The 27,742-nt window shown below is 41.7% G+C and overlaps 1 protein-coding gene across 1 annotated transcript in view; it reads left to right on the forward strand.

Annotated features, from left to right (window-relative positions):
* Positions 1-7,195: 7,195 nt before the first annotated feature.
* PAPLN (papilin, proteoglycan like sulfated glycoprotein) overlaps positions 7,196-27,742 on the forward strand; it is a 62,254-nt gene continuing 41,707 nt past the window's right edge. Inside the window, 1 exon segment of the mRNA XM_053945112.1 lies at positions 7,196-7,244. The gene's annotated coding sequence lies outside the window, so the exon portion shown is untranslated.

Genomic DNA, 27,742 nt, shown 5'->3' on the forward strand with positions numbered 1-27,742 from the left:
CAGCCGCTGGCACAATGAAGATTACCAGGAAAAACACATAGGATGTTCAGAAAGAAAACACTTCATGAACAGTGTTGTGTATTGTTATTTTGAAATTGATTTCTTATCAATATGATTGAAATAGAGCTTTGGGTTTTTTTCATTGTTTTGGAAAAGTATTCACTGCAAAGTTCAAATTTGCCTGAGTTGACTAACTTCTATTGAAGAGAGTTTGGTTTTTTTGGGGGGTGTTAACCTTTGTCTCTGCATGAAAGACCTAAAGAGAGGTCCATGCTGACAAGTAGAAAGTAAAGTACAGGGAGTAGGAGGCCTGTGTGGATGGGCAAGGAGCTCCTAACTGAGCCCAAACAGGAAGTGGAGAAGAGGTGGAAGCAGGGGCAGATGACCCATGAGTTGTTTCTGATCTTGCAGGGATAGCGTTAAGACAGCAAAGGCCCCTCTAGAATTGCATCTGACTAGAGATGTAAAGTGCAAGAAGAAGGGAGACATTCTACAATTATGGGAAGACATTTTACAATTATATAATGGCAAAAGGAAGACTTGGGAAATAAAGGTGCCCCTCTTCCCCACCCCTCCTGAATGGGGCAGGGTACCTTGTGACAAAGGACATGGAGAAGGCTGTGTACGTGTTGCCTTCTTTGCCTTAGTCTTTATTGGTTGGACTTTTAAGAATCTCGTGTCACTGAGACCAGAAGGAAAATCTGGAACAAGGCAGATCTTTGTGGAAGAGGTCAGCTTAGGGAGCTTGCAGACAAACTGGATGTATTTAAGTGTGTGAAGCCTGACAGGTTGCATCCATGAGTGCTTAGGGAGATGGCTGATGTCATTGCAAGGCCACTCTCAATTGTCTTTAAATGGTCATGAGAGCTGGGAGAGACTCCTGGAAACTGTAAGAGAGCAAATTTAAGTCCTATTCTCAAGAGGAGCAGTAAAGAAGAGTGGGAGAGCTACAGGTCATTCAGCCTTGCCCCAGCCTCTGGGAAGCTGACATGGAAAATCATGCTGGAAAGCACTTCCAAGGACATGAAGGACTAGAGGACGATTGTGAGCAACTATCAGGAATTTATAGAGTGAAAATCATGCTTGACCAACCTTTTTGCTTTCCACAATGTCTTGCTCAATAAGGAGAGAGCAGATGATGTTGTTTACTTGGACTTGTAAAGCTTTTCACACCATTTCCCATAACCTCACCATAGACAAGCAGATGAAGTATAGGTTAGATAAGGGGATAGTGAGATGGGCTGAAAACTGCCCCAGTGCTCAGGCCCAGAGGGTTGTGATCAGCAGCACAGAGTCCAGTTGGAGGCAAATCATTAGTGGCATATCACGGGGCTCAGTATAGAGGTCAGTGCTGTTCAGTCTATTAATTTATGATTTGAATGATGAAAAGGAGTGTTCCCTCAGCAATTTTGCAGATGACACAAATATTTGAAGCAGTGGCTGATAAACCAGATGACTGCAATGATTTATAGGGACTTCAACAGGCTGGAGAACTGTATGGAAAGCAATCTCATGAAGTTTAACAAGGAAAATACAAAGCCCTCCATCTGGGGAAGAGTAGCCTCAGGCATCAGTACCTGCTGGGGTCTGAGCAGCTGCAAAGTAGGAAAATTTTATCTTAGGCTAAATACTCGACTTGGAGCTACAATCTAATATGCTAATTTAATTACCCCTGTGTTTTCTTACTTCAATTTTTTAATGTAGTCTTTTGGGGATAGGTAAATAAGATTCCTTTATTGACAGCTCTCTCATAGAGAGCTCAGCTTGATGTCTAGCAGTTACTGCTAGGTATTTTTTAATTACCAAGAAATCTCAATTAAAGTTATATTTAAGGCCATATTCTGGCCTGAAATGTCAGGAGTTTATGGACTCTGTAGAGAAAAGCATCTGCCTTCATTGGCAGGAACTAATAGAACTGAACATTGGGTAAGGAAACAATCAATTGCTTCCCGAGTTTTACAACCTGTATTTGTTTTTCTTCTCCTTTAATCGTGATATGCTGCAGGAAGGATGATTTCAGCTTGGCATCAAGTGATGTTGGTGGTTGGTACCAATGTAATTGGATTTATTTTGATTTTTCTTTGGTTTGAAATATGCTCTTAATCTAAACTGACTGGAATAATGAATAGACTTCTGTGTTCATATTAATTTTCTGATTTCAGTACTGTTAGGGGTTAACCACTTTGATCTGGGGTAGTGCTGCTGTCAGAATTAAATGTTGTACTTCTCACTGGCTTTGTTGTACAAGTCAGCATGAATGTACTTGGAGAATGCCTCAGAGCACAGCTGGATGTTCATCAAGTGTAGCAGCTCTATATTTGATTGAATCAATGGTTTATTTAACCATCCTCAGTAACAAAATGCTAATCACTGATTCAATAGCATACTCAAGTGAAGAAGAACTACCATGTAGTTATTGGCACACTTACACCCAGGCCTCACTGATAACTGTGTGACAAATTGTACTTCCAGTTGTTCCTATGGGGGAGAAATTAATTTAGCCTTAGACATAACAGCATATCTGTGGGCATCAAGGGGAACATTTGTAAGGACAAAAATGGCAGCATGGAGCAGATAGAGGCCTGATGACAGCCCATGGTGCAGAGGTGCTGCAAAGGCGTGATTATTGTTTGGTGGCAGTGCCTGTCCTGGTGTCTGCAGCCAGCACCCAGCAGTAATCACTTCTAAAGCTGTAATCACACCCACATGGCAGCACTGTGCCTTTTTTACTGCTTTCTATTCATAGTGCTCGTAACAAGGGATTAAAGAGCAAGATAAAAATATATACTTAAAAAAGTAGACTGCTATAAAATGATTTCTTTTTGGAGGACTGTATTTAGTACATGATGAATCCTGTAGGGGAGGCATATGTGCATTTCCAGTCACTGCTAAGGTTTTGAAACTATTTTAAGAACAGCAGAACCTGGCTGTTGTCATAGTAGCAATAAACCTTTTAATCCCACTTCCTCTGGAGATGAAGCTGTTGTGTACATAATCTGCTTAAAGATTGTCAAGGCTGTTTATGTGACAGGGAGCTAGGGATACGGTACTGAGAAGATGCTTCTTGTTGCCCCCAGAAAATTTAGTACTTTTTGTCTACTTTGATAGTGTTTGAGATTTGCTGAGAGACTGATCTTATGACAAGCTGTTCTCCAGTCATCTGGGAAGCCAGCCTTCATTTTTACCAGTGTTTTGGCATTGACAACTTGTCATGGTTAAATGAAACTGTTCCTAGGCAGTTCCTTAGCAAGAGCTTGCTGATATCAAGCTTCTCCCATAGTTTAAAAGCATCCTTTTTGAGGAAGTCCTTTCATCCTGAATGCTTCCATTCCTTACAGTCTCTGAGGTTTCTAAATCAACGTTGAGTTGTATTTTTATATTGCTGAATAGTGAACACAGTTAACACTTCCTTGATGTATTTGGCTAATGCAGACTGACTTATTCTTAAATGTACAACAGGTAGTCAAGGGAAATCCGCAGACAACTGAGAAGTTCTTCAGCTGTGTTTTGGAGATTGGTTTAGCTGGGTAAGGAGAGTTTTAAATGTCATGTCAAAATAATCATTATAATAGAATTTGGCATCGTGAACCAAAAATGACGTGAGTGTTTGTTCACATGTATCTAGAACTAAAAGAGGCCTTTCTTTTCACCAGATCAAATTTCTCAGTAATTACTGACATCTGCGCCACTGCCAGTTTGTTTGGTGTAGTCTGGTTACAGGACCAGATTGCATAATGCCATGTCCTGCAAATAATCAGTGGGCATCTTTTCTTTTATTTGAACCGGTATTTCAGTTTATATGTACTGAATAATAGCAACAGTTAGGGAATTTTTACTTGTTTGTTTTCCTGATTGGGTATTTTTACTTGTTTGTTTTCCTGAAGTTTGCATGTTCTGTCAGGATGGACACTCAGTCTTTAGGAAAAAATCCCACTGCAGAATAAATGAAAGAATGTTTCTAAAATTACTTATTTGCAAATTAAAAAATATTTTTTTCCCCCTCTATAAAGTTTTGATTATGGATAATTGTTTTCTGCTCACTCCCCTCCTTTCCAGCAACCCTTAATTCAACATGACATGGAAAGATGTATAGGCAAACCATTGACTGTTGTGTTGTCATCAGATCTAATTACTCCTCGGGGTGTGTTGCTCACTGACTTACTGAGACCATCATTTGAATCCTGTGCATCTGATCTGCCCTTGCAGGCTGTGGAGATGCTGGCAGGCCCCAGTCTGCTCTAAGGGACAAGGAAGATGTTTCCTTCTTTTTTCCCTTTCCTTCTCACAGCGCTGACTTCAGGCTCTATGGAGAGGGAGCACCCTCACAGGCCAAGGAGGCTGGTGTAGGGGTGAAAGGCCTTTGAACAATCCCCTGTGGTGTAGTTTCCTCACCAGAAATGTGGTTAGGTGCCATGGAGGATGTCTTCCCAGCAGAACTCCTTGTGCTATTGTTTAGAGGGGCTTTGCAAATTTTCCGGTTTGACATTCTGAACAAAACCATTTCTTATTTAAAGAAGAGCTTTTGTTTTGAAACATTCTTAACATTTAAAAATAGTCATTAATATTTTTCACTCTTTGATTTAATCTGAAGGATTCATCACTGTCCTGCTCTGGAAATTTTTTCACCTCAAATATTAAATAGTTTTATGACATGTGGGACCTGTTTTCTTCTTCTCCCTAGATGGTAAAAATCCTAGTAAAGGGTTGGAGGGGGTTTTATTTCAGTTTATATAAAAGTCACCTGTCACTACTTGGTATTTTTCTTATTTTTCTTCTTATTTTTCTTAGGTATTTTTTCTTACCACTTCTTGGTATTTTTCCAGTTTGGAAACAATTCTGTTAAAGGTATCAATTTTTATTTTACTGAGCTCTATTATGCTGAATTAATAGTTTTGATCTGGCTGATGAGTAGATAGAGGCAGAATGGGAAAAGGTACCTCTGTATCCATTAATACATTAATGGATACATTAATAATCTCTCGACACCTGCGCTATTGAGACATGCTATTTGTGTCAAGGATTTTGATCACAATTTTGGTAGATATCCTTTTGGTGCAGTATTTTAGATCAAAACCTGTAAATCATGTAGTTTTATGTGCAGCTAAACTCAAGTTCTGCCAAATTGCATGAGATATGGTTAATGCTTACAATAGTGGCAAAAAATAAATCTCGTGTTTTAATAGGAGAGCAGATTATATCAATAGTCTCTGAACTCTGCAGGATGAGATCATCATTATGTCAATGTCTTACACAGAGCTGAGTATTTGGGCACAGGGAACAATGGTATTTGTCTTTTATTAGAAACAAATTGAATAGCAGGGGACAAATGTTTCCCACTCTGGTGCAGGAATGGTCAGTGCCTCCAGGTGCTGCTTGGTCTTTAGGGAGTTTTTATGTTGTTTTGATTTTGTTTTGTTTTTTCAAGCGGTTTTACTATGAATATAGAGATGAGAGCTCCTTATACTCCATCTTGTAATGATTTTGTATAAAATGCATTTACCCTAGTAGACTTAGATGGTGAAGTATGGAGGTTGCAAATGCTGCACTGGCTGCTAGACATACCATTGGGGATAAATCAGGTTTAAGTGAAAAGGCTGCAAGAAAAAACAGATTGGAGGGCTCTAATGTTTTCACTACAGTTAGTGGCATACTATATGTCTTTAAAAAAAATCAATTGTTAAAATAATGACCATTGTTAACTGAGGATGATAACCTGAAGCTGTCTACTAAGAAACTACAGTGCTGTCTCCCACAACTGTTGTGTGAACATTGCATTGTACTTTTGCATCTGTGACTGGAAAATCTAGAAGTAGATACAGCAATCTAAGTATGTGCCTGAGAAGATAAGAAATGTGAAGCTTTATTTTGCAGTGTTTGTACCAAATAGCTTGCTTTTTCACCCCGAGCAGTTATTTAAAAGCCACTTTTCCATTTAAAATAGGATAGTGAATTGTCCCTCTTGTGTTGCTGGGAAAACTACAAAGAGAGAGTGAGGTAGCTTAATGATTTTCTCCTCAAATGTTCCCAGGGCCCCTGTTAAATACACTAGAAGCTGGAACACCTGTGGTCTGCTTTCTGAACGAGTATGACTTTTGTGTCTCTTTCTCAGACTCTCAGAGGTATGAACGTGATGGGAAAACTGCATTTCTGGCTTGTGTGTGCCTCTGAGTGAAAGGAGTAGGTGATTCTCTGGCTCAGAGACCTGTGAAGAAGCACAAGTATGTCTCACATGAACCATCCTTAGCTTGGCAGCCTCATACTGCCATTTGCTTCTAGTGCTAAAACCAGCATAGCTGAGTGTGGTGAGGTAGTCAGATGATGTAGCTCCCACCCATTATGGAAAAGCACAAGTTTCACTTCTACTAGTGCCACTTTCTACAATTTTCCTTCCATCCACAAGAGCAGGAATGGGTGCTCCCAGTGGTTGCTCCCCTGTTTTGTTCTTAACTAGCTCTGTGTTTCCTTCTTTCGTATATCTCAAACCCATATGCAGAGTGAAAGGTGGAATAGAGAAAGAATATGCACAAAAGAGCTGATAGATTTGTCAGTGGTGTCTCTCAGTGTAGCATGTACTGTAGTGAGAAGTTTAACACTAATTTTTCCTGATTTAATATGGCTATGAAATAACAAGAGAAGTACCATTTGGCTGAGACCACAGAAATCCCAGGTGTTTTCAAAATTACAATTGCACAGTCAAGCCCTAAGAAATTACAGAAATACTCTTCCAGCTGAGCTATCTTTCCTAGAACATGCAGAGGACCTGGACATAATTGCAAAACAGTCTTAGAAATACCTTGCCATGTAGTTTTCAATCCTTCTTCTTAAACTTGGTTCATAGAGCTCACATTTTTTGATATCATCATTTTCTCTGAACACTTGTCTAAGTTTCAAACTCTTTCTTGGTCCCTTTATGACAAATGTCCAGAACAAAACATTACATTTCCCTCCAGCAGGGTGGAGGGAAAAGCTGGTCCTACCTCATTCCCTTACAGTGCACTGCTTCTATGAAATACAATCTAGCAGTGCTTTATTATTTTCCCCTGCTATATTGTCACTAATTTCTGTCTTTCTGTCAACAGCCCTAAGACTGCTGTTTGCTGTGTGTCCATGTCCTCTGAATTCTTGTGGTTTTAATTGTTTTTCTCAGGTATGCTGTTCTGCATTTTTCCCCAGCTGGATTCACTATTGGTGTTTGCCTTTTTCTCCAGTTTATCTGCAACAGTGGAGTCCAGCAGTGACTAAAGGTAAGAAGCTACAGTTCAAGTTAATCTTGTTGCAGTAGGTCTAGTGATTTTTGCATCATTCTCTCACTGCAATTTTCATGAGCTTTTAATTCCTACTTGTTACTTCATCAAATAATATTTTAAATCAAACAAAGCATAGTAACAATACCCATATTTTTGTAGAAAATTATCTCATGCTACTCCTTGTTTTCATTTTATATTGTTATTTCAGTAGTGTCTCTTACCCCCTTTCTGTTGCCAAGATTCTGTCTGTATCCAAGGCAACTTAAAGAATTTTGAGAGTAAGACAGTGAGAGATGATGTATCAATTACTGATAACCAAGTAGGTGGCCTCTGTGGCACTCCCTTTGTGCATCATTGTAATTCTGCTTGATTTAAACTGTTTGGGTGCAGCATGTACAGTTGTGGAGACAGGGAAGATTCCTCACTAATGAAGACCTGCTGTTTTGTAATGCTGCAGCATGTTCCAGCCTATTCCAGTACCATGTGCATCACGTGGGATCTGGGCTGACAGCCAGTGCAAATGTTTCTTCAAGGACTTTAGGACATATTCTAATTATGTTTAGATTCTCCCACTCTCTTTTCATCTGAAGGATGTCACTCTGCTCATTTCAAAGTGTGGTGCAAAGTGCTCCATCTGCCAGGATGAGAGGGGTCTGCTTGTGCACTTGTGTGAGAGGCAGTAGGATGGCTGGCTTTGTGAGCAACTCTTTAACCTCCAGCTGTGAGAAGTCCCAGGCCTTTGAACACTGTCAGAGCTTGGCCAACATCCAGCAGTGTTTTCATCCAGTGCTGGAGGAGATGTAAAACTTCCTGGAAGAAAGAGCTTTATTTCTCTGAGCTGAGCAGGGAAGAAGGGGCAATGAGTTGTGGGATGAAGCTTCTGAAACTCTCCGTAGCTGAAAAAAGCAACGTTTTTTGGAGAAAAGTGAAGAAAAAATGTATTTGGGGGAGCTCTGCACATGAACACATGTATCCTCTCTCAATCTGGTATTGAATGTATGTGATGGTACTACAGGCTCCTTTTAAGGGGACCTGGAATTGCAAAACAGCATGCAAGAGTAAAGGCCATTATGCAATACTGTGCACTGGAATGTGATTCTGTGAGGTGAATGCAGTGAGCACAGATCCACGTCTTTGTGCTGTATGGCAAATGAGATTCTGCCTTTCTCTGGGTATGTAGAACAGTTTGAAGGCTTCTGAAAAGGTGCAGATTCAGCCTGAAGGAAATATTCCTGATGTGGGGACGAAGGAGAGAGACATACTTTTCTGTCCTTAGTTTGCAAGTTCCCCAAGAGAAAACCTTCATTCTTGTCTCTGCCATGGTCTGTTCCCCCTGGCCACACAATCAATGCTAAATAGCATGGGTTCTTTCCTGGGGTGCCACATATGATATCACCTCAGACAAATTAATTTCTCAAGGGTGATATTGTTACATCAGATACTTGGCTAATTAATGATACTTATTGTCTAGGCAAGTGCATTAATTAACTGGATACATAAGAAAGTCTGGGTCAAACTTCAGAAAGTCGGCCAGACTCACTTAATCCCTTGTGGCTGCTGGGATCACCCTGCTGTATGATGACCTGAGTAATCGGGGTGTTGAGCTTGGCATGTCTCAGTTGTGATTCTCACAAGTTCAATAGTGCTCTGTAGCCATTTGCCACCCTGTTGTGGGTAGCAAGTGCGTACAGGAGTAAATTTTTGTGTGAATTCTGGGGCCAGTGTTGCTGATGGAGCTGAAGGGAGGGAAGGGGTACCAGGGTTTAAAATTTCTAGCCTGCATGTCCCTAAAAGAACACAAGCCACCTTCATGTGGTACATGGCCCAGAAACTGTGGTTGCCACTGATTGAGATAACCATTGTGACTGCTTTCAAGAGAAGATGAGGCTGCTGCAGCATTTGTTGTTGGATAGATCTCCTGGGAAAAAAACAGATGAATTTTATATTTCGTTCTTTCCATCTTGCTCAAACATAAGATTAAGATAGAGGAGGAGAAACTGAGGTTAGTTCTCTTTGCCTATACATGATTTGTATTGCTGTAAGCTTGCTTACATATGTAAGCATACATATGTACATATGTACATATACTAAGCTTGCTTAGTATATGTAAGATGAAAGTCAGGCTGTGCTCTTGGGTCTGGGTGCACAGGACTGCAGTAGGCATCTGGCTTGAAGAGGTTTCTTTGTACTTTAATGGGTACTGCAAGGAGTTCCTAAGAGAATTCTCCAGATGAAAGCTGTTTTTCTGTGGACAGGCTGCACAGAAGTCTCATTATTGCTCTGGCTTTTGCTGCACAGCACATATGTTACTGCAGGGCTGTCAGCCCTTCAGTCGATTTCTACAACGCAATAAAAATAAGTAGATTAACCAGGCAAAGAAGATTAGAGACACTTTGGGGAAGGAAAGGGAAGGGAGGAGGAGGAGGATGAGCAGCAGGGAGTATAAAAAGAGACCACAAGACTGTAATTGCCAGACGTCCTGGTGCATGTTGCACAGAGTGGCTTTCTTTGTCCCTTTTGGGTTTGGGTTGGGCAGACTCAATAGAACTGATCCTGACACCATGTCCAAAGAGAAACTGGAGTCACTGGTCAAGAACATGGAGATCATGCTCTCTGAGGTAGAGCAGCTGAAGATCCACTGCACCAAGCAGACGGAGGAGGTGAACCAGGTGGTACAGGAGCTGCGCCGAGAGAACAGAGAGCTGACAGAGAAGTACGAGCTCATCTGTCAGGACCTGAAGGAGGCCAAGGAGGCCATTGCCCAGCTGCAGGACACAAAGTTTGCCTTTGAGGCAAAGGAGCGGCAAGCACAGAAGCTCAACCGGCAGCTGTGAAGTGGCAGGAAGGAGAAGCAAGAGATTTCTTACCCTGATCTAAGAGTAAACAGAAACCTTCAACTGCTGCAACTGAAAATCCCTGGATTGGTAAAAGCAACCCTTTCCCTTTCTCCTCAGACTAAACCTGTGTGCTGGAAAAAAATCATCTCTATGGAGGCAAGATCTCAGGCGCAGCTGGAATTCTACCCCAGAAGGCTTCTTTGTTAATGACTAAAGACTTCATTATGCTGGGAGAGAAATCTCATTCCAGAATCCCTTGTCAGAGATCTGAGCCATAGGCATATAGAAACAGCTGCCAAGGTTCTGGGCACCTTCTCATGCCCTGTAGGGGTTGCACAAGGACAGAGCCTGGGAAAAGAACTGTCACTGCCTTGAGCCACTTGAGAGAGCTGTACCACGAGAGTCTGCTGAGATGGAGAGAAGGATCATCGTTTTGACAGCCCCTGTTGCTCTGTTTTGTTGCTGACTTTTCTCTGCTGGGCAGCAAGGCTGTAATGCTGTCCTTAGTAGGGTGTCAGCTTCCTTGCTGCCTGATGCTGGAAGACATCAGCAAGAGCTTATGTGTGCCTCATGCTTCCAAGTACTTTCTATCAAGGGCATGTTGTTCCAGAAGATCTGTTAATGCAATTACAGTTGGTGTTGTACTCTTCCAATTCCAAAGTGGAGTATAAGAACTGGAAAGGTTTCTGTCTCCATTTCCATTTCAATGGTGTTAAATCCTAATGACTCTGTGTTTAGTATGCTAGAGTTAAAACCTCTGCTGAATATAACACTTTTTTAACCAAAGGGCTATGTTTTGGCACTGGATTTACTTTTCTTTAGCGGAAGTAATGTGTATAAATGGACTGGGAATTACGAGGGATAAATGCATGTGGGCGTGGGGGTGAGAATTGCTTGTCAGAGGTTTTGCTTTCAACTTTTTTCTCTGCTTCTGTATCTCCTATGCAGCATTTGTGGTAGGCAGCGCCAAGCCCAGCTAAAAGCAGGTGACTTTAGACTCCACAGTGAATAGCATGAGATCTCTGGGGGGAGTGTGGAAAGAGTGCTGAGAGAAAAAGCCTGAATGTTTAAATGGAGAATAGCTGGAATAGTTCCAGGACGATCTTTCTTCATGTTGGCTTTGATGTAGCCAGCTTCTTTTTTCCCTCCAAAGCTTTGCTATATTGTTATCTCTGCCTGGCAAGCTCCCTATTCCCAGCAAGGGCTGATGCTTGTGAGAAGCAGAGAAGCTGTTTCCATTGCTGAGGGCCTCAGGGTGTGAGGCACCAGGAGCCCAGGTACACTCTGTGGGGGGAAAGGGAGTCAGCTCGGAGGGAAGGGAAACCTGCCTGCTTTGGTTTTCCTACAGGTTTGGGCAGGGCAGAATAGTTCAGCAAGACTTTCTCTTAGGACTCAGTCCAGCCATGGTGAAAGTAACTGTAGTTTTGTCAATCATTACAAAATACTGAGATCAGGCCTAGAATTAGCTGGTTACTGTTCCTTCTTTGCCCTCCTCTCTGCCACATCAGTCTATGCCAAGTCCAAAGCCTTTGGAAATTCAGATTTTGAATGAGCTCTGGGCAAGACCTTCTGAGCAAAGGGCTGATGTTTGTGTGGCATCCATGGGGAACAGGTTCTTCTGGTTTTGTTTCATGTGATAACATGTTTTGTTAAATTTGTGTGATGTAGACTTTCATTTTTTTCTATTTTGGGTGGAGCAGATTGGATTATCCAGAAAACATTTGGGAGTTTGGAGACTGCCCTTTATGTTTTCAAATGTTATCTGAATACAAATGGCCAGCCTTGACCCTTTGCTCCTTGATCACCAGCAACAGCTTAGGGAGCACAAGAAATCGACATTAATCACTACATTTGTTTGTATAAGAACTAAAAATGTTTTCCCTTGAAATCAGTTCTCTAGCTCAAATCTGCTTACCAGCTGTGGTTTCTTCTACTTTTTATATATCATTAAAATGTAAAACCAAAATAAAAGGAAAACAAACAGCTGAGGGAGTGTCTGTTCTGGATAAGGCATTGCCTCATTTCATGCATGTATATATTACTTTTTGAGTGTGTGTGTTTATGTTTGCTGGATATAATTATTCTTGTTTAAATCCTGTGCATCAAGGAGTGGACACAGATCCTCCAGATCTCTCTGTGTTCACAGGTTAATCTCTCTAAATGAGATTCTCTGTGTGGCTGCCAAGTTTGCCCTACACAATAAATCCATGATACAGAAAAAGAAAATGGGATCACAATGCCCTTATGATCAGTTTCTTAATAATTAGCAGGATTCAAAGTGTCTGCTTATAAGGAAAGCTGTTAGAATTATTTCCTGTAAATATCCTAAGATTTGGGGTGGGGCATCAGAAAAACTAGATGTGCTATTCAATGCTAGAAAAAATTAACACCACTTCCCTTCCAACAGACTCAGTTGTGTCCTGGTTTTGCTGTACATGACAGGAGTAGTTAGGCTGGTTTAAAAACAATGTTCATTCCATTGCATGTAGTTCCTCTGATTTTTACAGGCAAATCTTTGTGTATCCAAGTATAGTCTTAGCAATGGAATGGTGCCTTCACTTGTATCCCGAGGTGCAGTGTACTGGAGTGCCTTTCACAACAAAGTTTGCATGGAATTAGTCACAGCACTTTGAAGTTGTTTTTTGCTTTTTGAACACTGACATTATCATTACATGCTGCTTTTCTTCTTTAAACGGTCTTTAAACGGCCAAGCTGAAACTTGGTGTAGCGCTATCAGCTTGTTTAGAAAGCTGGCCTGAATAAAAGTTTCACCTGATTTGGTTGAGAATCAAAATAAATATGAAGTGACAGGCTTGCCATCTCACTCATCTTGGAAATGGATGAAGAGAGGTATCTAATTCTTTGAATATGAAGAGTAAATTTATTTGAAGGCTCTCTTGGAGAGCACAGCACAGGAATTGGCTCAGTTGTCAAGAAGGGACTAAGAGAAGAGAATCCTGCTAGACCAAGTGCCTATGAGTGGCTCTGTTCCTGGAGCAGATTATAGCAAAATACTGATGTCTGCTTTGGTTTCCACAGTTCTGAGCTGCATTATATGAAAGTGTCCAAGAAGGGAGACTAGGTAGGAATGAAGCTGATACGTCTTTGTTCTCTTTCATTGCTGACTTCAGTGGCTGTATGTTGGCAAACCACAATAAAATCAGCTCTGTTTGCAGCTGTATCTATACAAAAGTACAGGTCAGCTCCTCTGCAGCAGCCCACAGCAGGTGAAAGAGTCCATGTGTTGCCAGGCCCCTACAGCAGAGATAAACCAGTGCAAGAGATACTGCAGGAGGATGATGGGCTTTGGTGCAGTTAACTTGTACAGCAGGGCCCATTGGTGTGTAATACACTTTCCAGCCTTCCTCTAAGGACTTTGTAATGTCTCCTGAACATGGAATTGAGCTGCTTTTCCTGAAGGGTTGACAGGATTCATTCTGTATACTGAGAAGCTGTCATTCAGAGGACTAAATGACATGCCTATCTTGCAAAGGTGAGTGAGAGTCTGGGAAGAATGCAGTTATTGGTGCACTATTCAAATTTGAAAAAAGCTCAGTTCAGGTTGAATCAAAACTTACTTTACCATGATTTCTTTAAAAAATTATAAGTTAAAAAATCAGTGTGTCAAAAGTCTTATTGTTTTCAGAATAAGCTGAAGCCTACAGACCCTTGTGCAGCTGATGGAAAGAGAGACATGCCATATGTCCCCAGTAGCAGTGGACTCGATTTGACATCCCAGAGACCCTTATTTCTTTACCTTCTCATTCAGCCATCAACACACTTGCCTTGGTTGTAAGATTACTGTTCAGTATTATCCTGTGCTCGGAAATATTTGAGCATATCCTCTGGGTAAAATGCAAGTAGTAGGCTAAACGCAATGGCTGTCCATTTCTCTTCATAAGGCCATTGCTCTTATCTAAGAGCATTATTCTGAAAGCAAAGTATGGTATCCATCCCATTTTTTAAAAAACATTACCCAGCCATAATCACAACACCCCAGATTCTTGCTCTTTGGCTAAATGGCAAAATTAGCCATCAAGAACACCAGTTTGTAATGACTATGCCATGGTTTCCTGATCACAGTAGTCTCCTGGGAGGTTCAAATTCTGAAACCAAACTGAACACAGATTCTTCTCTTCCTTGCATGAGTGCCCAAGCTTCTCTTCTGGAGGCTTTGTGAGTCTTGCCTGAATTTTGTGGTTGCTGCTCAGCAGGAGAGGACAGGAGGTAGAAGAGTTAGGTGTTAAGTACCCCCTGGGGAAGAAGCAGGATATTTTGGTTTTATTTCTCAGTAATTAATTTCTCAGAAGTCAAGTTTCTTTTGCCCATGACAGCAATCAGTGAGTAATCTTCCTGTATTTATCATGTTTGACAAGTTTTTCCACCAGTTTTTCTCTCTCTGTCATGTTGAGGATGAGGAGTGATAGCGCACCGTGGTGGGTATCTGGTGACCAGCTAAGTGCTGCAGTGCTGTAAGTGTTAGCCATAACCAGTTAGACTGGAGCCCTGTCCAGTAAAGCATGCAGATCTTTCAACAGTCTTTGGAAACGGCCTCTAGCAATAAGGAATCCTGGTAGTTTATCATGAATAGTATAACAAAAGAGAAAGCAGAAGTCTTACTGCTGACCTCTGGCCATGTAACTGTTGAAATCCCAATGCCACAACTCCTGTAGAGGTTGCTTCTTGCCAAAAGCACTGCAGTGATCAGGCTAGAAGGGATATCATGTTCAGCAGTATCCATTCACTAGGCATTCATCTCAACTGTTTCTTCTTGACCTCATCTGGGAAACCCAGATGCCCAGCTAGCCACTGGATAGACCTAGTGGCAAGAGGCAAATGCCTGTGGTCCTGCTTTGTTCATTCCATAGTGACCTGGCAGTGTCCTACCAAGAGATGAGAATGGTCTTGGAGAAGTGTATTATCTTGTTTTCACTAAAGGGTAATGTCCTTTCTCCCAGAGGAATGGTACCTATGCAAAACTTTCTGTGAAACCACAGGGCAAAGGTTTACTTCATATTTGCATTGCCTTTTTCTAGGTAAGCACTGGCCTCAAGCTCAAATCCTACACTAACAGCTTCTGATTTTGTCACATCACTGCAGGAACCAGGAAGTATGAGCAGATTATTCTTATTTTTTTTTTAATAAAATAAATGTAATTGATGTTTCATGTTGCTTAGTTGTGGTAAAAGTCTGCTCAGTTCTTTTTTTATTTCAGCATCTCAGGAGCTCATCTATTAAGTCTGTATGGGGTTAAAATTAATCCAGATGTGTTTACACTGCTTTAGTGCAGTAGGCACAGCTGTTTTTTGGATGTATCCTGGCTAGATTCCAACATGAGCAGTCACATTTTCCCTGTCTCTGCCTTGTAGCTTATCAACAAGAACACAAGAACTACAAGAACATTATTAAGTTTGGTATGTAAAAAAGAAACATTAATTGAGGATCCCACTATGAGAGGCTATGAGAGGCATTTTAATGATTGGGTATTTATAAATTCATCTGAAGCTGTGGGGGGTTTTGCCTTCTAGTTTTTGAACCTTTGGGATTGGATTTCCAGCTTTTTCTTGCCAATGGGCTAAAAGCTTTAAACTGATCTGAAAGTTAAGTTGATTCACAGAAGGTCAGGGCTTCAGGTATTGGTTTGACCAAGTATCATTAAGGGTTAGGATATAAGGTGACACCTAGCAGGATGGCGTTAGCCGGTGGCTAATTGAGAGTACAGGTGGAAAAATAAAAAGCACATGCTCATGTAACCACTTTGTGATGCAAAAGGAGGGATCACAGCTTGGCCCACAGCCCAAATTTATTTTTCTTAAGAGAAGATTTGAATCTAAGGAGGCAGGACAATAATTTCTATATTGTTAATTAGGCATTAACAATGTTAAATTTTTGTTTCTCCTGACAAGGAAAACATAAGTAGCCATGCACCTGCACCACCATTAGATGCTCTTCTGGGGTGTATTGTGTCTTTCAATATCTTGTGGCTCCCTGCTGCTTGGTGGTGTTGCCATTTTGTGTTGGGTTTCCTGTTAGGGCTTATCCTTGTTTATTGTGGCAGGGTTAGCTTTGACAGGAAAATACAGGATTGCTTTTGCTTGTGGAAAAGATGTGACTTTTATTTGAACTCTGTCTCCTGTGGGATGAGTAATGGTAGGATTTGAGCACTGTGTACCTTTCATGGCTAGCTGCTAGACAGGGATTGAACAGCAGGGAGAAGAGAGATGTATCCTTGGGAAAAAATGCTTCTATGTCTGATGCATTTACGAGTCTGCTAGAAACTTCCATTTGGAGGTGTGCACATCTAGGCTTGTCAACAGTTGGCAAGGATATTGTCCATTTTGGTTATCTAAAGCAGCAGCATGGCCAAGAGGACAGTGGTGATACCAGTTCTGGAGATTTCATTACACATCTTGATGTCTTCCATAGAAGATCCAACATGTGGAGTTACCTGAAAATAGAAGCTTCATCTTTCCTTTGGAAAGCAAGGCTCTCTCTCTTACAGTTACAAATTAGCTACTTATGAAAAAGGACTCTAAAACTGGAAGGCAAAACATAAAAGACCAACCCAAATCTAAAACTTTAAAACTATTCTCATAATCTAGGAAACCTCAGTCATCATATTAAATAGGGTTGAAATGCTAACAGCTGTTAAAATTGCTGTTATAATTGACCAGAATCTATTTTTCTAGATCTGTGGTCTCTGTATTTCATTATTTATTTGTTTTATACTATGCAGAGGACAAAATCAATGGGAGGCAGATTTATCTGTTTGCAAAATAAAACAACACATAAGTTGTTATGCAATGTTTTCTCTAGTATCCACATGATTAAAACCACAAGTTTTTCCTTGTAATGCGTCCAACTAGATTCCTTTTCCTTTAACAGTTTTTATGTTGTTAAATTGTTCCTTCAAGGGAGTTTTCAGGGGGTTTCTGAATTGCATGGCATTTGTTAGAGGAAAAAAATAGAGAAACCTGTGCTGCCATTGTCTTTGGTTAAATTCAGGTCTGTATCCAAATTACTGCTATTTTCAGATTTTTAGGGTCTGCTTAACTTTGCCTAGACCCAAATCTAACTGTGAATTGTATTTAAGTTTGAAGTTTCTTTTGTCAAAAGTTTATTTATGAACTGTGATTCAGGCTGTAGTTTTAAAGTAAATGTGAAGTCTTTGGTTTTTTTCAGAGTTAAGAACTTACTGAAAATGAATACTGAAGGGATCTGTGGATAACTGTCTCTCTTTTGATACGATGCCGACAGATAAAATAAAACTAGTTACAAAGGGCTCCACCCCTGCAACAACTTTAGGCACAGTTTGGAGCTCATGTGTGTGCTCACAAACAGACTACAGAAGCTAGAAACAATTCCAAGGCAGGTGTGCCTGTATGCATGCTTACGGTGCTGGCTTCCCAAAGCAAAAGTGAAAACTCTTGAGAAGAAACTGAGAGGCTGAAGGGGTTAAATGAAACACAACTCTGCTTTTCCTGTGCAGTAAGGATTAGTAACCAAACAGAAGCAGGGGAGAAGAGCACTGAAGTGCCACTGTTTCAACAAGAAAGATTGGTAAGTAGGCTCTGGAGCTTGAGTGCAGTGTGTCTCCAACTTTTGTGCTCACCTGTCACAGCCACATGCAGAAGGTAGGAGTTGACTTTGTGTTCTGGGCTGTTTCCTGAACCCTCTACTTGGATATCGACTCTCTTAGTCTTTTCAGCACTCTTCGTGCTCTTTAAACTATTCTTCATTTCCCACCGTTTTTTTCCTTCCTTTCAGTTTAAAGAGTACAGGGGAGAGGAGAGACCAGAGTCCTCATGACTGCAAAATTTTATTTCTCAGAAGGGAGGGAAGAAGATGCTCCATGCGCTTGGTGAACACGCGTACGATTGGCCTGCAGTTAATCCCGGTGGGACTTCCCGTGTCCGCAGGTGCTGTTCCTGATGTTGCGGCTGGGGGAGCAGGGAGGTGCCCGGGAGGTGCCGGTGTGACGGGACGCGGGGCGAGCCCGCTGGGGGTCACACACACGCTCCCTTGGCTGCGAGGCAAACGCAGCAGGGCTATTGACGGCAGAAACGGAGTTCTGGCTCGTCTGGGCGCTACGACTCTTGTAGCCCGTGGCTATCACCCCCGGAGAGCTCCGCTCCTGCTCGCGGGCCAGCAGGTGCTGAGGGCAGGGTGTGGCTCCGCATCACTCCCGTGCTGCTTTCGGCTGCGTGAGAGGAGCCGGGAGGGAGGCTCGGTCAAGCGATGCCGTCGGAGCCGCCAGACCTGTCTGTGAAAGGGGAGCTTCTCGGGACCGGGTGTCCCGTCCTTGAGGGAGTCTGAGGTGTGAGGCAGGCCAAGGTGGCAGCTCCAGGGATCCAGGGACCTGTCCTGGCACGGAGGAGGAAATGGTCTGGAAGCAATGTGGGAGGGCAGTAAGTTTGCCTGGTGTACCAGGCGTTCCTTGTGGGTGGGTGGTCAGGTGCAAGCAGAGGAGCAGGTGATTTGAAACTGAGTTTCAGAGCTTTGATGAAGCTAATGTTAGCTTAGAATGGAGTCCCCAGGACTAGGAATAGCTAGTATTAGTACAGGAGCTTAGAGAGATGGTGTGTTTCTTTAGGTCTGCCTGTAGAGACCTTAAAATGAGTTTGTAAACACCTTTGTTTGTTACTTTGGAAAGTGTCTACACAAACGCACATTTACTCTTTCTACATTGTACTTATGAGGCCTTTCAATTGCTCCATTGTACACTGGCCTGCAGCTTACATCTTTTTATCCTGGCTTCCCAGAGATGTATCACACACTTTAATGCCAGAGCATTCCCAGTCTCTGCAGATAGAGCAGCCATGAAAAGCCATTCTTTCCGAGGTGCAGTGTGAGGATGAGCCAATGTGCTACACAGCCATGTGTGTATTGGACAGCCTCATTCTGGGCTTCCAGGGCAGATGCTCTACTCTTACAGGGAGCAAAGGGAGGTGTTTGTGATGAGGAACAAGGGTGGATAAAGTCACCAAGTGTCTTTGGTATGGCACTAACTTAAACTAATATTTGTTCATGTCAGTGAATTAATTGATTGGTAAAAGGAAAAAAAATTAAAACAGAGCAAATTTGCTATCTCTGGAAGTGGTGTGGTTTTTTTTCTGTCCAGTGTGAGATAATTGAGACTTCTATTTTGGGTCAGTTTTCAAGTTCTTATGCACTGTAAAGTGTCCTGATACCTTAAAGGTGTTTGGCTTTGAAATATTTTTCTCCATTAGTTTAAATGCTTGATGGCATCACAGAAATGCTGGGGTTGGGATAGTTTCTTTGTAGCATTTGCCTATTCCAAATCTGTTTGCTAGTAAACAATCCACTCTGAATGCAGCATTTGATAGAAGACATGTGATGAGTGATTTGAGGTGATTTTCAAGCAAGGATGTAGAGCTTTGTTTGCTGGTCTCTATATGTATTTATGTTAAAAAGAACATTAGGCAAAAACCAAAATTGTCTCAATTTTAAGGGAAAGTAGCCACCACTGTGTAAAGAACTTAGTGAATGGATGATCTCAAATGTTGCTGTTCAGTAAGTGCAGTAACTTCTGATGCAGATCACTTCCCTTTGGCTTTGGAATGGGTTTTCTCTGATCCAGCTGCTTACCAGCTTGGTAAAGAAGAATGCAGGTAGATCTCACCTAATCTGGCTGCTTTAGGGATTAATTGCTTCTCAAATTAGGCACCAAAATTCTTTTGGAGTCTAGGTGAATGGCCATGTCCAAACTTGCTAAAAGGGTTGAGAAAACAGGAAAGCAGCTACATTGTTGTAACTGGTTTTCTTGGTAGCAATTTTTGAGTCAAAGGTGCAATGTGGCAAGCACATTTCTCTCTCTGTCAAGATTTTTTATTGAGGTGCACAGAGAGAAATTAAAGAGAAAACAATTTCTATTTCTGCTCCTTGTTTTTCCTCTTGTGGAATGTGTTTGGAGAATTGTTTACCCAGAGTGAGCGCTTGGTTGGACCATGGTGGATTGTTTGGGCCTGATGGCCAATCGGATCCACCTGTGTCTGGACTCTGGAGAAAAGGGTCACGAGTTGTGAGGAGTGAGATATGATAGTTAGAGAAAGTAGCATGTAGTATTTAGTACCCTCTTTTATATAGCATATTGATGTATTATAACATAATTATAATAAAGAAATCATTCAGCCTTCTGAAATGGAGTTAGACATCATCATTCTTCCCGCTGGGTTCGCCGACATCTACAACAGTGCAAAGTTTATTCTTTTTGTTCTGTTAAAATAGAAAACCTGAGAGAAAAACAAACAAACAAACCCACCCCTGATCTTGATTGTGAACCCTTTCTTCTGAATATAGAGTAAATAAAGCAAAATACTGTTCTATGCCTCAGGACATATAGAGCTTAGGATACCAGAAGGCTTTCTGTTTGTTCAGTGGGGATCTTATGTTAATAAGATGTTAACCATTTTGTTTGTTCATGTATGTACCTAGTGACTTATAATACACAGCAAACAAACAGCTTTTTTTGTACAAGGATGGGAGCTCTGTTTTGTATGAGAACAGCACCTAGAATACACAGGATGCAATTACAGTAGTCCTTGCAATTAGCATTACAGGCGGATCATCAGCTGAATGAAGGGGAAATGTTTTCCCAGCGGCATATTGATGCTCAGTGAGCACCAGAGGAAATAGGTTGCTTTGCTCTTAGGTCTGTGGGAAGGACGATGCAGAAGTGCTGCAAGCCCCGCAGTGTACCTGGCACAGCTACTGAGCCCAGACAGTGATGGATGACTGCTTGGATTCAGGACAGTCATTTGCAGTTATGCCCACTGTATGATCGACTTGTCAAAAGGACTTATTTCTCTCAAAATGATGCTCTGCTGGATACAGCTTCACAGGCTCATTTTTAAGCACTCCGGGATCTGAACTGCGATTTGTTGTGGTCCAGTCTTGTCTTGGACAATGAATAATAAGGGTTGCTAGATGTTTGGGAAGGGACTTTAGTATAAAAGTACTTGAGTGGGTGTCTACTCATATGCATAGCCTATGATCAAATAATTTGTTTATGCTTTCTCACACAGTAACAAGCTTACTTTCCTGAGGTGCAGATGTGGTGTGTAGAAAACAAGTGCCATCCACAGATTGCTTATTTCTCTGCCTAGCCCTTAAAGCAGTAATTGGAGGCTCTGGTTTGGGCATCTGTGGGAGAAACCTGCTTCAGAGCAAAGAACCAATTTATTTTTAGATCACACCATTGTCATTTCGCTGTGATCACACTGTCGAGCATGTGCTTCCTTTGAGAGCTCTCCAGGCACTGCAGTGTGATCACACCCTCTCCTAAGATCATTTTTTATGAACTTAATTTTTAGTGACAGATGAAAGATGCTAGGGCCGGTATTCTCAGAGACAGCAGGCCTAATTCCAATAGCACATATTCTCCCTCCTAAGTTTGTTAATCTAAAGTTCTGGTTTATGTTGTGATTTTGTTCCATTTTTGTTTCTTTTAGTTCACCTCATGTTACTCATCTTTCTTTTGCACAATAATATAAGCAAGCTCACAGATTTCTCCGGGGGAATTTCTGCCTCATACCACTGAAGGTGTGTCTGCATCACTGTCTGCAGGGGCAATTCCTTAGGGAAGAGATGTACCCATAAAAGAAAAGTGTGGTGTGTTTGACATGTTTTTATATATATATATATATATGAGTTAGTTTTAAATGAAAAATACGATCTTAGCTTCCAGAAACAATGTAGAGGCAGCAGCAATCAAGACCCACATGAGGTTCAGGGTAAATAGTCTCATGTTTCCCTGTCTGTTATTAGTCCCCCAGCAAATTTATTTAAAAGTTTTACAGGTGTTCCCTGTGCATATATACTACAAGCATACTGTTGAATGTAGTGCTAACATCCTCTCAGTGAACAGAGATGTGAATCTTGCAAAGAGAGGCAGAGAAAAATTTACATGGTTTTAAAACCTCCTCTTGAAATAACGCTCCTTTTTTATTTTTTATTTTTTAATCCATTGCACAGCACAGAAACTGCTGTGTTTATATTTAGGATGGAATGAAGTTAAATAAATTTGAAGCAATCTTTTAGCATGAAAATCCTTTATTTTCCCAAAGAATTCTCAAAAATTTGAATTGTAAGAGATTAGTGTCAGCTGGGTAACATGTTCAGGTGGGGTTTGGGGAGTGAAGTCCCTCCCACTGTAAGTGAAGAGCATGTTTGAGACCACCTGTGGAAACTGCATAGGCACAAGTCTGAGTGGCCTAAGGGAACTGACTGATGTGGTTGTCAAGCCACTCTCCAGATATTTGAAAAGTCATGGCAGTCAGGCAAACTCCCCAGTGACTGGAAAAAGGGAAACATTTTTCCTATTTTTAAAAAGAGGATAAAGGAAGGCCCAGGGAACTAAACACTTGTGAGTCTCCCCTCTGCCTGGGAAGATTGTGGAGCAGATCCTCCTGGAAGCAGTGTGGAGGCATGCAAAACAAGGAGGTGATGCAAGACAGGCCAGCATGGCTTCACTTAAGAGCAAATCCTGCCTGCCCTACCTGGTGTCCTTCTGTGGTGGAGTGACTGCAGCGACTGACAAGGGGAGACTGACTGATGTCAGCTATCTAGAATTCTGTAAGGCTTTTGATGTGATCCTATATGAAGAACTTGGCAGTTCTCCTGGATGAAAGGCTGGACATGAGCTGTCAGTATTTGCTCACAGCCCAGAAAACCAACCACATCCTGGGCTGCATCCAGAGCAGCATGGCCAGCAGGGGAAGGGAGGGGATTCTCCTCTGCTGCCCTTGTGAGACCCCACCTGGAATAATGTGTCCAGGTCTGGGATCCTCACCATAACAAAGACATGGAGCTGCTGGAGTGGGTCCATAGGAGGTCACAAGATGCTCAAAGGGCTGGAGCACCTCTTCCATGAAGAAAGGCTGAGAGAGCTGGCATTGTTCAGCCTGGAGAAGAGAAGGCTCCAGAGAGACCTTATTGCTGCCTTCTGGTATTTAAAGGGGACTTAAAAAAAAGATGGTGAGCCACTTTTTATGTTGGCAGGTACTGATAGCTCAAGGGATAATGGCTCTAAACTAAAAGAGGGGAGATTTAGACTAGATATTAGGAGGAAATTCTTCATTCATAAAGTGGTAAGGCACTAAACAGGTTGGCCAGGAAAACTGGGAATGCCCCATCCTTGGAAGTGTTCAAGGCCAGGTCAGATGGGGCTTTGAACAACCTGGTCTAGTGGAGGTGTCCCTGGCCATAGCAGGGGGGTTGAACTAAATGATCTTTAAGGTTCCTTCCAACCCAATCCATTCTATTATTTATAAACAGCACCAGTGCTCAGTGTCAGGTGATATTTCAGGTCAGGCTAAATAACTCACAGAAATGAAGCTTAAGCTGTGACAGGACAGTAGTAAATGTAAAAGATTGTTAGCCATTCCTCTTCAATTATGCTAGTGTTTGGAGTATTAGATCCTTGTCATGTATTTTCCATAGGCAGTGTGTGGCTTCTTTTAGCAGTGTCTAAATCAGTCTGTGTGCTTGTCGTTATCCCTACATGCTCCCAGATTTAATTAACAGCTAAGCACAGTGAGACTACCAAAATAGAAGGCAGAATCCTATCTTTACTCCTTATAATAAATCTCTTGCTGCAAACCTAATAGTGGGAGGCTAGTTGCATAAAATTGAATCTGAGCTGATATTAATAGGTAGACAGAAAATTGCCCTCATGAAATACTGTATTAGCTCCTGCAAAGGGCTGGCATAGTGATTACATTTGCTTGGAAGATGGTGCTTCACTGACCTAAGCCTGAGATACATCATTGTGGATTTTGGAGAGCCAGAACGAGGCAGGTCTGCATCTTCCCCACCCACTGATAGGGTATGGTGTGAGGCCTTACTAGAATCTCTGTGTGCCGAACTTGCTCTTGAGCCTAATGATTTTTCAGCTACTGTTTTGTGTGTTTTCAGTATTCAGAGGCTGCTGTGGCTTCCCCTGCTAAACTTTCCTTTACTGTAGAAGTCCTCTGTAAAAAATATTGTTAGTCTTTGTCAGCCACATGAAGTGATGGCCTGGTGCAGATTCACATTAGGAATCAGCCTGAAGGCTGAGTTGAAAACCATTGATAGAGCAGGCTCGAAGATGCTTCTGTGTTACCACTACTCAGTTCTCCAGCCAGCTGGTGCTCTGCTGTTGTGCTTGTTAGTAAGCGTTTCAAACTTTTTTTTTATTTGACAAAGTGAATTTTAAAGATATTCTAGCTGAAAGTTTGTCTTCCATGATATGCGTAACGTGGCTGAAAGTATATCTCAGTGGGATTACTTGCTTGATGAGGATTCTTCAACTTCTAACATGTATTAGAATGAATTATTAAATCTGGATACCAATGGTAAAAACACCGCCATAAAACGTCTGCTCAGACAACTTGTGTTTTCTTTGTTTTCTCCCCTTTCCCATTAAGCCCTTTAAGCCAGTCCTGTGTTTGCACTCATTTATAAACATTTACCCTTTGCTTTGTATACAAGCAGCTCTTCATGGATGTGGTTCATGGCATGGTCAAGACAAAGGAAATTCATCATATTTCTGTTTTAACAGGTACACAGACATTATTTGGCTTATCTGGCCCAACCCAAAGGACATAAGACCCATGATTTTCTTTGAAAATTTGTCCAAAACCAGGATGATTTTCTGTGTTTGGGGAAGAAAACAGGCATATTAAGAAGTATCTTGAATGTGATATTATCTGCCTAAAGTGGTGATTTATTTCCTGGTTCCTCTAGGCTGTGTGATGTGGTCCTTCTGCTCTCCTCACTCAGCTCACACCCTAAGCAAAGGGAGGTTTTTCCCTATCCTTGATCCCTGTTCCACGGAACCCCTTTGTCTCCCCACCTTCATCTTAGCTTCTTTCTCTGTGTGTATATTTTTCCTTTTTAATTCTTCCAGCAAAAACTTAAAAGGTGCTTCTCAGTTGTCAAGGCAAACAAAAGCAAGTTGGAACAAAGATATGCTGGGTGGTTCTTAGAGCAAAGCAAAAATCATAATGTCTTTAGAAAATGTAGTGAATCTAAAAGCTCAAAGACTTTGCTCTCAGTCAATGACTCAAAAAATTTCTGTCAGTGAATAACAGGATGATGATATGTTGCCCATTCTGGCTTCCCACCTCCTTCAACCAAATTTCTAAAAATATAACATCAAAGTGAGATCTGATGTGTTAAAGGGGAGTGAGTGGAGGAAAGGGAAGGAATTTCTGAAAACCTGTGACTAGTGGGATCCCTGTGGCAACATCTGTTTTAGTGCTGGATGTGCTAAACTTTACAATATGCCATTTCTGTTGATATTGCAGCAGGTAAATATTTATTGCCAGGTGGCCAACCACTATTTCAGAAGCTGTGCATGCAAAGGCAGCTTCTGTGTCAGGGTTACTTCAAAGGAAATGATAGATCCATACTGGGTAATTCAAATTCCCAAAAAGGTGATGAAATTACTTGTAAGGACCTGCCAAAGTCAGTAATGCTGGGTGGCTTTGCCACTTACCTGCATGTCCAGCTAAATCTCATCTTGATTACACAAGCAGGAACCCTGAAGGGGTCTTTTTGCCTTCTGCCAAAGGCAAGAACCACTCTGTTACAGTGCACTCGGGCTATACATTCCTCCCTTTTGGGGACCCCTGTGACTGGAATCAGATAAACAGGGTCCCTTCCTTCCTGCTCCCCTGGGGTTGGCGGAGAGCCAGAAAGCCCTCCCTGTCCAGAGCCTAGATAAGGCCATGACACTTCCTGTTCGCTCTTTTCCCTTCCATCTCATGGATTAAACAAGCTTGGAGCACCACATCGGGAATTGGAGCCTCTTTTGTACCTGTGCCCATCTCCTGACGTGCCTTCCCTCAAGGCCCCCTATATCTGGGCTGGCCTGGTGACTCGGGGGGCCGAGAGGGTAGGCTCGTAACCACTCCTAGAATAATCCCTGACCCACAAATGTGATATGTCTCTTTGGCTAAAGATGATTTAGAAATGTGGTTCACATGCCAAAGAAGGCTGGTCTGTCTTGTGTGCTAAACAGAGAATAACACTGGCTGTCCAATTATTTTCAAAAATAATAGAGAAAACCTGATAAATCTGTGAGCAATGGAGCTCATGAAACTTGTTTTATTCTGGCTTTGTGATCTGATTCTGTAGTGCCTAAACAGCTTAAGTTCTTGCTTATACAGGATAAATTATTAATAACATTACTTTTAAGTTTGGATTTCCTTCCTGTTGAAAAGAAGAAGTCATCATCTAAATAGATTAAAAGTTCAACACATCTCTTCATCCTGGTCCAGTATCTTTTCCCTCAAAATGTAACTTTATTGCTTTTGAGACCCTGAAATTAGACAATTGATTCAAAGTTATTTTTTCATATATATACAGGCAATGTAGGTCTTGTTTCCCTAAGAATATGGATGTTAAGAGGTTGTTTGAAAAAGTGGCCAAGTTTAAGTAAGCAATTTTATTTGTGCATTGGAAGACAGGATTTACACACGTAAAGTAAATATAGGAGTCATTAAAAATGTCCTTGATTCTAAAACATATTCCTGGTCTTCATGAAGATTTGACTTGCTTAGATCTTGCTAAGCCTGCCTGGCCCTGGATAAGAGTTTCAAACTAAATAAAACATTTTTACAGCAGCTCACCGCTGGCTTCACTATAGAAAAGTCTCCAAGTCTGCCCATCTGTCTTTTCTAGAACTTCTGTTTGTAAAGGCAGAAGCTTCTTTCCTGAATGGGTTCAGTGTTAAGTCCTCAAATAAGGGTGCTTATCCCAGTTTTCAGTGGTAGTGGAGTTCTTGTGTTCTGTTCAGTTAGGAAATTCCAGCTATCTCCTCTGTGGTCCTCTCACCCTTCTGTTCTGGAATCGAAGGTTCCTGAGCTGTTAAAGTTAAATCCCAGTTTTAATTTCTCCAGTGTTTGGAGAAGCTTTGGTCAGCATCTCCTATAGAAAACAGCCCAGAGCTCAACTCTGAAGCAGATTCTTTTTGACCAAGCTCACAGAAGGCTGGAACCACTCCCCAGTTCAAGCCTTTATTCATCTCACCCGAGCAGTTAATGCCAGATGTGACTGCCTAGACAATTTGAATCTCTTCTGGTGTATGGGCAGAGGTTTCAGCTAGGCACACCTCTATTTCTGGTTAAAGATTCTGGTTGTTCCTTTCTTGTTGTGAACTCATAAACTCTCTCCCTGAGATAACTTCATATTTTAGCACTGTGGCAGGAATTCCTCCTTATGAGCTTTCCAGCAGCTGTTCCATAGCTTGAGCATAAAGTCACCATTTCCCCTCAGGCTCTGCTGCTGTTTCTGGGTGGAGGAGGGGTGGAGATGCTGTTCTAGCACACAGTGGGAAAAGGGAGCTGGGGAGGGTTGAAGAAAACTAGAGAAGGGCAGGAGGCTTAGGGAGCAGCAGCTGCTGTTGCTACAAGTGAAAGAACTGCAAAACACTGTGCTTTTCATTCCTTCCCCCGCATACCCAGCCTGCAGTGAGAAGAATGGCGAGCAAGCAGAATAAACATATGCTGCTGTACCCCAGGTCCTACAATGAGTTAAAGTGCCATTAAATCCAGAAACAGAACTTGACCCTTTTTTTAAGGTTTCAGTCAGATTCTTCAATCCCATCTGTTGGGGTTGAAACTAAGGTGAAAGGAATCAATGCTGAATCCTACA

Source organism: Vidua chalybeata, chromosome 6 (assembly GCF_026979565.1).
Source record: "Vidua chalybeata isolate OUT-0048 chromosome 6, bVidCha1 merged haplotype, whole genome shotgun sequence".
In the NCBI taxonomy this organism is placed as follows: domain Eukaryota; kingdom Metazoa; phylum Chordata; class Aves; order Passeriformes; family Viduidae; genus Vidua; species Vidua chalybeata.